The following is a 10,880-nucleotide window of genomic DNA, read 5'->3' as shown; positions in this document are numbered from 1 at the left end:
GCCTCTTCCATCCTTTAACTCAGCACTTCCGCCTTTTAACAGGCTCTGCCCTCTGCTGAAGCAAGCAATGCAGGGCTTGGCCTTCTAAGAGGTTGATTTTGGGTTTGAAGTGGCGTCTGGAAGAAACAGAGAATCTTTAGATATGAGTTGTTGTAGGGGTTTTATGGGGGTGTCAGCATTTCATGAGTTTCTCTATGGCAGCAGCATTCAATGAGTTGACATGCCCCACACTGTCCCACAGGGTGTCTTGGGGTGGGGAACAGCTGAAAGGTAAAGGCACTTCCTTTGTTTTCCTAGACTGTTACCCCCCTGGGATGTTCAGGCCAGGTTGCTTCCCTTTGATCCTACACCACAGGACTGAGTGGGCCCCAAAGGGCCATTGTGGTCATTGAATGTTAGAAAGCAGACCACCTGGGTGCCTACAGTTCCCACTGAAAAGGAACATGGGTCAGAATATCCTTTGGGAAACCATCCAGATGGGTGGCCTTGGGTTCTTTCTAAGGGAGTTTTAGGAATCATGCAGACCCCTTAGAAATTCTGTAACTTTGAGATAGAGGGTTCCATCCTGAGGAAGAGGCCTGGATTGGTCAGCGCTGTTAGTACTGTGGCTGTAACTTGCTGACCCGGGAAAGCTCTTATTCTGTGCCCTTCCCCTCCCTCCTCTTCCCCTTTTCCGGGGGCTCAGTGAGTCATTAGACCAGTGGTTCTCAACCTTCTGGCCCTTTAAATATAGTCCCTCATGTTGTGACCCAACCATAAAATTATTTTCGTTGCTACTTCATAACTGCAATGCTGCTACTGTTATGAATCGTCATGTAAACATCTGATATGCAGGATGGTCTTAGGCGACCCCTGTGAAAGGGCCATTCGAACGCCACAGGGATCGCGACCCACAGGTTGAGAACCCCTGCATTAGACTGTGGTGGCCATGTAGGGATGAGACAGCTCAGGCCGGACCCACCTGGGAATTGTACCCTTCGCCCCTGGAGGGCTGTTGAGTTTTTTGAGTGTCTTCACCGCAGGTGGGCTTTCACAGCATGTCAGTTGATGCAGGAAGTCTGTCGGGAAGGACCCGGGGGAAGGGTTCATTTCTAATGCTGTGCCCTGGGCAGAGAGCCTGCACCAGACTGACCCCGCGATTCCCACCCCCCAGCTTTTAGTGGAGCAGCTCTTCATGCTGAGATGCTTCTCAACACAGCACGGCACTGCTGGCTGCACAGTGGCCCGGGAGGGAGCAGGTGGAGGAGCCCCTTGACCCCACGTTCCAACGGGGCACCACATCTGGACCCAAAGGTGCACTTGAGGTTGAGATTCAGGGCCATTTTGGAGGCCCGGCTCCCGCTCTCTCATCTCAGGGTTAATCAACTATATTTAACTCTGCAAAGAAGCTGAAGCCTTGAAATTGAAGTACTAGGGACGCTTGGACTGCATATCAAATCCCTGGAGAGCAGGCCCATCTCGGGTGAGGCTCTAACAAGCAGGGGAGGCGGCCAAATGGACTGGATCATGGCCTCAGCACCAACTTTTAAAGGAAAGGCCCCTGGATAATATCCAGCCATCCACCAGCTCTGTGTTTGCCAAACAGGCCGCCTGATGACCACACTTAATTTTTCTGTGCCCCAGGAACGCGGCCCATCTGCTCTGTGGTATTTAAAAAGCCCAGGAGGTCCCTCCTTGTCTTACGGAAGTTGCAACGGTCAGACGTTCTGATGAAAGAAAAAGGGAGGGGAAGGGCTGTGTCAGAGGGCCAGTCCTTGACTCCGGAAAGTGCTCAAGTTCAGGTTGGAGTGTGTCGGACGCAGACACTCAAGGATGCGCCTTTCCTCCCTCCACCAGCAGGCCCCTGGCCAAGGAGCAGCAGGCTTGCAGCGGGTGAGTTCATTTTCCCTTTGTCACCGAGGCCGCTGGCATTGGCACGCGGGTCTGTTCTGTTTTCCTGGAGGCTGGTCCGCTTTTTATTCCCCGAGTGTTCAGCCTGGTGTCAGGGAAGGACTTTGATTTCCAACATCACAAGGTCCTCTTCCAGGTGACATGAAATGGAGGATTTTTTCCCCTTCCTTTAAGGCACAGGGAGGGGGCCGAATTTGTTCTTCTCAGATATTTCCAGCTGCCTGAGGTATGATTTTATATAAACCCATGGAGGTGTATGTGAGGACGTGTACCTGTATAGACACAAATCTCTCCTGTCCAGAGGCAGGATGGTGCAGGGACTGACGGCATGGACGCTGACACAGACCGCTTGGTTTGAATACCAATCCCGCCATTGACTAGCTTTGTGTGATCTCCATGCCTCGGTTTCCTCATCTGTGGAATGGGGTTGCGAATAATACAGACCTGATCATGTTGATGCAGAGATTGAATTCACATGGATAAAGTTTTTAGAACAGTGTGGCACAAATAAGCCCTATATGTCAGCTCTTATTTTATTGTTACCTCTTCCTTTACTCCATACACATGAACTTTAATACAGAAGCTGCTGGCATTTCAAAAGCCAGGATAGGCTTGCTGATGCATTTCCTAGCACTTGGGAGTTTGTGCTTTCCATGTATTCTTTTTTAGGTCAGGGTTCCTTGGTGGTGGGGGGTGGGGGGGAAAGGATGTTGGGACTTCTAAGGCAAATCTATATTTGATCTCCTGTGCAGCCCCCTCCATACTCACACAGTCTAGCTCTCTGTTACCTGCCCCCTCCCTACAGTGAGGGAGTGAGAAGGGAAGGAAATGCCCTATTATGCAGCTGAGATTTATAGGTGGATTTGTTAGAGATAGGATTTAACCACTTTTGTTTATGGTGCACATGCAAAAGCGTCTATATTTATAGACAATTTAGGATGTAAAGCTAATGTGGTATGTATAAGCGGTGAATATCGAGCCATCAATGTACATCTAAATTTCATTTCGTTGTACCCACGGCCACTTCTGACTTCCATATCTCACATGCTTGTTATTTTTGCATTTGAAAGGCTTGATGAAATTGATAATGATCATAAAATACCTCCGAGGTGATGCAAATATTACTTAGAGTTGATATGTTTACACCTGGGGAAGTTTGGCAAGTTGAAGCTTGCTTCTGTATATGTTAATAACCTGTATTGATATACAAGTGAGGTTTGGCGGTAGACAAGCAGGCTCCGTTTTGCTGGCCGTGGAATTAGAATCGTGATGCAGAAGACGAGGCTCAGGGGTTGCTGTGAGAGGCTGTGTCCCCAGGTGCCATTGTCTTGCCCAAGGGCCCTTGTCTGATGGAGTGAGGAAGAGGGGGGGGGCACCCCTGTTCTTCGCGAGGCAAACTGTGTGCTCCAGCCCGGCACCATCAGCCACAGGCGCTAGCGTCCACTCAGGAGGGGCACCCATTTCTCACTGGCACTTTTCCTCATTTGTAATAAATGATAAAAAACGGGCCTTAGTGAGTATGAGTTCAAGTCATGGCAAATGGCTAGTTCACACTGTGAACTTGGGGAAAGCCAATCTTCTGAAAGGACATCTATAGCTTCTGCCATCAGGATGTGGTGAGGAAGGAGGAAAGACATGTACCAAATACGATATGCTATCAACCCCCCGGATGTACACCTCCAGCTGCAGGCTGGGTCCTGCTATAAGTGCCAGGGGCGCAGCAGTGAACACGGCCAAGCCCCCTGGTGGCCTCCAGGATACGTATCCTTGAGGGGTATCTCAGGCTCCCCATGTCTGACCTGAATGAACACCTTTCTTCTCCACCTGCTCCTTTCCTCACAAACTGGCAGTGTATCAACCAATTGCCCAATTCAGAAACTAGGGGGTCATGTTAGATGTGTTCTCATTCACCCCCACGTTTAATCATGAAGACCTGATATTCTTTGTCCTTAATATTTCTGCTATGCAATAGTCACTGCCTTAGTTCAATTCTCATCTCCTTTTGAAGTAATGAAGATGATAAAGAGGATGATAATGATGACATTGATTTATTTATGTAACACACAGATACTGAGCAACTACTGTGTGCCAAATCATTGTTTTCTGTAACATAAAAAATAGTACTCAGCCTCATCAGCCATTAGGAAAATACAAATTAAAACCACAGAGAGATAGAACTATGTACTTATTACTTTGCCAAAAAAACCCACAATGTACTTGATACAAATTAAAACCACAGAGAGATAGAACTATGCACTTATTACTTTGCCAAAAAAAAACCCCACAATGTACTTTTAATGTATAGAGTATCTGGAACTCTCACACACTTTTTCATGGAAATGCAAAATAGTGGAGTCACCCTGGGAAAGGGTAGGGCAGTTTTTAAATAAAATTAAACATGCATTTACCCATGCAACCTAGCAACCCTAATCCTGCATATCTGCTCACGTTGGAAAGAAAGCCACGTTCCCATAAAACCTGTGTGTGAATATTTATAGCCACTTTATTTATAAAGTCCAAAAAATTGGAAATGACCCAAACGTCCTTCAGCCAGGGAATGAATAAGTAAACTGTATAGTGCTATTCAGCATTAAAAAGGAAGGAACTATCAGTCCATGTAACAAGGTGGATGAATCTCCGATGTATTATAATAAGTGAAAAAAGTCAGACTGAAAAAGCCTACGACTGACCATTGGAGGAGTTCATGGTGACCTACACACGTGCGGGACACTGACTAGGTCTCTCTGGATTTCTGAAGGAGAAAAGGGAAAAGCCACCGAGAATGGATGTCGTGCGCCCCCCAGGGGGCTGGCTGAGGTTGAGGGGCTGGGTGAGGCCTGAGTAATCTGCTGTTTGCAGGTTTGTTCAGTGAGCAAAACTCCTAAAGATTCCAAGATAATAATTCACAGATTCCCAGTGAAGATGGAGGCGTAGGTAAATGCGGTACTCGCCTTCTCCCACATCCACATCAAAATTACAAGTAAACTACAGTACAACCATCATTCAGAACCACCTGAAATCAAGCTGAACGGAAGTCCTACAACTATGAGATTCAAGAAGAAGCCACGTTGAGATTGGTAGGAGGGGTAGAGATGAGGATGGGGCTGGCCTCACTACATCCACATGTGGTAGATAAAAATCAGGATGGCCCTGACCGGTTTGGCTCAGTGGCTAGAGTGTTGGCCTGCGGACCCAAGGGTCCCAGGTTCGATTCCAGTCAAGGGCATGTACCTTGCTTGCGGGCACATCCCCCGTGGGAAGTGTGCAGGAGGCAGCTGATCGATGTTTCTCTCTCATCGATGTTTCTAACTCTCTATCCCTCTCTTCCTCTCTGTAAAAAATCAATAAAATATATTTTTAAAAAAATCAGGATGGATATCTTAGCTGTAGGGATCCCCACTGAGGAGTGAGGTGTCCCAGCCCAAGTTCCAGTGCCAGGAAGAGAATTCCCCGTCATTTCTGGCTGTAAAAATCAGCAGAGATTGAGGCTGATAGAGGAGGCTGTACTAGGGACCCTACAGAACACCTACTATATTAGGCCATGCTACCAGACCTGGGAGATGTAGCAGCTCCACCTAATACATAGAAACAAACACAGGAAGGCAGCTAAAATGAGGAGACAGCGAAACAGGTCACAAATAAAAGAACAGAACAAGACTCCAGAAAAAGAACTAAACAAAATGGAGACAGGCAAACTGCTAGATGCAGAGTTCAAAACACTGGTTATAAAGATGTGCAATGAACTTAGTAAGGACCTCAACAGCATAAAAAAAGAACCGGTCAGACATGAAGGATACACGACTTGAAATGAAGAATAATTTACAGCAAGCATGGGGAACATCCAGCCCATGGATCGTATAAGGCCCCAGAAATCTTTTGGTCTGGCTCTGCCAAGGCATCGGGGGTGAGTTAATTAAATGTTTGACCAAATACAGCAGGCTAATTTTTAAGTTGATAATTTTGTATGGCCTGTGAATGATGTTTTAAATATCCAAGTGGCCCTTAACAGAAAAAAGGTTCCCCACCCCTGATTTATAGGGGAGTCAATATTAGAGTAAAAGAAGCTGAGAATCAAACCAGTGATTTGGAATATAAGGAAGCGAAAAACACCCAATCAGAACAGCAAAAAAGAAAAAGGAATTTTAAAAAATGAGGTTAGTGTAAGGAGCCTCTGGGAAACTTCAAGGGTACCATCATTTGCATCATGGGGATACTGGAAGGAAAAGAAAGAACAAGAAATTGAAAACCTATTTGAAAAAATACGTGAATCTAAATGTCTAGACGCGCGGTGGTTTGCCCAGAAGGTAATTAAGAGAGGCGGTCAGTCATCTGTGTTTTGACATGGGACAGCGGACATCCATGGAGAGCTGCTTTGTGGTTAATAGGATGAGGTCTGTAGCACCCGGACATCCAACGGCAGCATCAGTAATGACTATTAGGGGCACTTTGGTTCTGCAAGTGTTTAGGAGGCCTGGGTGGACACACCAGTGATTCTAAGCTGTTCTCTGTAATTCCCTTAACAGCCCTTGGCTGACCTAGTTATTAAGAAATCTTAATTCCCCAGTCTTGTTAGCTAAACAATCACTCTTGTTTCACATGTAAACATAGATATGTGCTTTCATTTTAGCCTCCCTTGGTCTTAAGTGTTATTTGATAAACATAACCTGGCTGGCTTGGCTCAGTGGTTGAGTGTTGAGCCTATGAACCAGGAGGTCACCGGGTTTAATTCCCGGTCAGGGCCCAGGCCTGGGTTATGGGCTCCATCTCCGGTGGGGGGTGCGCAGGGGGGCAGCTGGTCGATGATTCTCTCATCATTGATGTTTCTATCTCTCTCTTCCTCTCTGAAATCCATAAAAATATATTTTAAAAAAAATGGACCTTCAAACTTGGAGTGTGTTTTGATATTCTCGGAGTCAACACCCATTACTAATGTTACAAGAGGCAACCTCTAAGAATATGCAGCTCTGGGAAGGGGCAGAGCAGGGGAGAGGGCCCGTGGAGAGCTGGGAGGGCTCAGCTCCAAGCTTGCCTGTGTAACAACACCTCTGTATGCCCACCCTCCTTGGGGACCCAGCAGAAGCGACACGCTCCCGATCATCCGTGGAGCTCCTGCGATGAGCTCTCCTGACTGCCATGTTGAAGATGTCAGCCCCAGATGGTCTGGTGGTTACAGTTTCTCAAAAACAGTTGGGAGCCTCTGCCAACTTCTCAATGGGATGGAAAAAGATAATTTTTTAAAATGCTGATTAACAGAGCAAAATGTACTTGAGCTGGTAACAGATTTTTTCCCCTCCTCTCTCCATCCACTTGCTGCAAATCAACCTGTGGTGATTCTAAACTTGAGACAGAATCTCATGGCTTGACTGGGAGGTGCTATTTCAGAGGAAGCACAAATGTGGTGGCCAAAGAGGGAGCAACAACCCGTAAGGGCTGTAAGGATCAGATACCTTCTCCTGTTACGTCCTCCAACACCAGGAGGCTCTGAGGGGACTCAGACATTTGACTGCAGCATCAGTTACCTGATTCCGATGCCTGTTCTGTGGTTCAAAACCCAGCAAGTCAGCCAGAACTCTCTTTATCCATCGTCTTCTGTCCTGCTGTGCCCTCTCCTGGGACTTGAAATTCACAGGAGCTCAATGACTTCTTGTGTAATGAACTAAAATCCTAAGGGTCAAGGGTAGCACATATATGTGATATATCTTCCTCCTCTGGAGACTGGGGAATTGAAAGCACTTTTGTTCTTCCTGTTTCTGGTGTTAGTCCTCCCCTTGGTTTTCTGACAAACCCGGGGAGGCCCAATCCAACATGTCAGCCCATCCTGATGGAAGGTCCAGTTGGGGCATGTTTGCTTGAGGGGATCAGAAGCCTGAATACTAAGTGGGAAACTAACTGCAGGTTAATTTCTTTGATTCAGATGTTTGAACACTTGTGTTTCTAATAATGTTTCGTGTCTAAATTCCAGCCCTTGTTCTGAGATTTGAAGAATTCCACCATTTACTATTTTTGACTATAAATGTAAGGCTCTCCAATTCAGTCCTGTAGAGGGCAGTCCAAGAGCCTTCAGTTATGAAACCACAAATTTGATATACCTAGTTAAAACTTATCTATCTATCTATCTATCTATCTATCTATATTTAATTTCAGAAAGGAAGGAAGAGGGAGAGAAAGAGAGATAGAAACATGAATGATGAGAGAGAATCATTGATTGGTTGCCTCCTGTATGCCCCCTACTGGGTATCAAGCCCACAACCTGGTCATGTGGCTTGACTGGGAATCCAACCGTGACCTCCTGGTTCATAGGTCAAAGCTCAACCACTGAGCCACGCAGGTTGGACTAAAAGTTTAATTTTGCCTAGGCTTGTCAAATATGGACAAAAGAAGAGAATGGACATGGGAGCATAGTAGAGACTTAGGAGAGATCACCCAAATTCCCCCTGTATAGAAAAGTGATCAGAAGTGTTTGGATATGTGATCTAGCAAGATGGCTGATGTAAACCAGTAGAGGTTAGTGTTTTCTCGCTCTAAAACCTTCCAAATTTGGATCTTAGGGCCTGAAGTACTTGCCAGTGACAACAAGCAGGGATGCAGGGCTCTGTACTTCTCCGGTCCTCACTCCACAGAGATAGGGTGCTGTGGTTCAGGCTTGGACTTGGTCAATTATAGGCTCGTGTTCCATTCTCAAAGGTCCTTAAGTGTCTGCCCCCATGTACCCTCCTGCCTTCCTGCCCTGATGTTGCTCCTATAAGAGGGCCGTTGCTCTGTGGCACTCTGCTGGTCTTCTCCCTCTGACACTGAGGACCCCAGAGTACATTGTGTTTATTGTGAAGTCCCTAGCTGCTGTCCCTTCAGAGGGGAGGGAGCTCTTCTGTTCCTGCTAAGGTTCTGGCGTTCACTTTGCTCTTCAGCGGTCCCCTCCCACTCTGAGGCATCTCCCCCTGCCTGGTGTGCTCACGTGGCCTCTGTGTGTGTTTCTAGTGCAGGTAGAGTCACTGTTTGCCTATTGATCTGTCGTCTGCCAGCAGTTGTGGGAGGAATGTACGTGAGTCCAGCCCCTGAGGAACTATGTGATATTGTAACAGCTGGATTCGTCTTTCTCCACCCCCACTCTGACCTGCATGCAGCCAGAGAGGGTTCAAGTTGCATTAGTTCTTTTCAAGGCATTGAGTCAGTAAGTGACGACAGATTGTAACAGCTGGATTCGTCTTTCTCCACCCCCCACTCTGACCTGCCTGCAGCCAGAGAGGGTTCAAGTTGCATTAGCTCTTTTCAGGGCATCTAGTCAGTAAGTGATGACACAAGTGAACTCAGTGGAATGTTCCAGATCCTGATTTATCTCAATCCGAGGACCTCTTCAATAATCTTTGACCTTTACACTTAGACTCTTAGTTCATGCTATACAAATTAGCATTTCTTTACAGGTTGCTTCCTTAAGACTTCCTTTAACTTTATGGCTGTCTCTCTCATACACACATACAACATATAACATACACACATAAAACATATGTGAACGCAAACATATTTACAGGGACAGTCTTGCAGTTTTTAAAACTGCAGACTCCTTAGCAATACCTTTTTATCTTACTGATGATATCTGGCAAATTGTGTTCAAAGGCACATGAATTAGAAGCAGGTATTATCTTTGCCTTTAAGAAACATTCAAATGCCCTAAATTTCCACTTCTAGATATGTTCCCAAGAGAAAAAAAACAAATGTCCAAACAAAAACTTGTATAATAACCCCCAAATGAAACAATCCACAAGTTCATGAGCTGATGGATCGATAAATACGTTGTGAGATATCCCTACAATGGACTATTGTTTGGCCACAAAAACGAATGATGTACAGATACATGCTGTAAAATAGATGAGCTTTAAAAACATGATACTGAGCGAAAGAAGCCTGACACAAAAGACCAAATAATGTATGAGTCCATTTATATCAAATATCCTGAGTATCGATATAGATAAGAAGTCCATCAGTGATTGCCACAGCAGGGGGGGCGAAATAAATGCTCACACTGAAGTCAGCACAAACTTCCACCTAAAAATCCAAAACAAGACCTGCAGGGTTACTTCTCCCCCCAGCCCACACGTACGGAGTCTTGTCTCTCTAGGGAACATAGTCAGCAAGGCAGCCAGAGGGGTGTGCTTCACTTGGTGGCCCTTCAGAGCAAAGCGCATGTGCCAGGACGAACCAGAGACAGGCTGGAAGCCATGTAGTTGGAGCAAATCTATCTCCTGACATTTACCATTTCTTATGTAACACGTTGAAAGATTTCTATCTCCAGGTTTTATTGCCCAAAAATAGCATTAATGCCGCGATAGTCTCTCCTCTGGGTTGCCTACACTCTATTTCTTTGGTGAGCTGGGAAGAGAAATGGAGAGGGCATATTGGGAAGGTGTCCCTCTTGCCAGGAACCTGGGAGTTGTCTCTGACACCCCCCGCTTTCTCTTGCCCTCCGGAATCTAATCCATTGCCAAGTCCTAGGATCTGCCACCTGAATGTCTCTATTTCTCTTCATCTCCACTACTTGGGTGCTACCCTCCTCCTTCTCCATCGGGAGCCCCTTCAGCATCCTTTTCCTGAAGTGCCATAATGACCCCCTTCACTTCCGCTTGCCCTCCACCCAGTTTCCCTTCCTACCTCATCTGCCACCGCCTCTCAATCTGGATTTACAATTGTAATCAGAATCATTTAAGGGTAAACCTGATCTTGAAATTCTCTTTTAAAAACATATCTCTTCCAAGTTCTTCTAGATAGAGCCCAGAATGCTCTCCCAGTTCCAAAGATCCTGCCTACCTTTGCAGTTCACTCTTCTCCAGTCACTCTGGTCTCTTTTAGAACCTTGGAGTAACGCACAAAGCTGTTTCATGTGTGCGAGTGTGTGTGTGTGTGTGTGTGTGTGTGTGTGTGTGTGTGTCTCCTTCTGCCACACTCTTCTCCCATTCCTCCTTCTTCTAATGAATTTCTACTTGTCCCTCAAGTTTCAA

This window comes from Myotis davidii, unplaced genomic scaffold (assembly GCF_000327345.1).
Source record: "Myotis davidii unplaced genomic scaffold, ASM32734v1 scaffold809, whole genome shotgun sequence".
Taxonomy (NCBI): domain Eukaryota; kingdom Metazoa; phylum Chordata; class Mammalia; order Chiroptera; family Vespertilionidae; genus Myotis; species Myotis davidii.
This window is presented reverse-complemented; position numbering follows the sequence as displayed.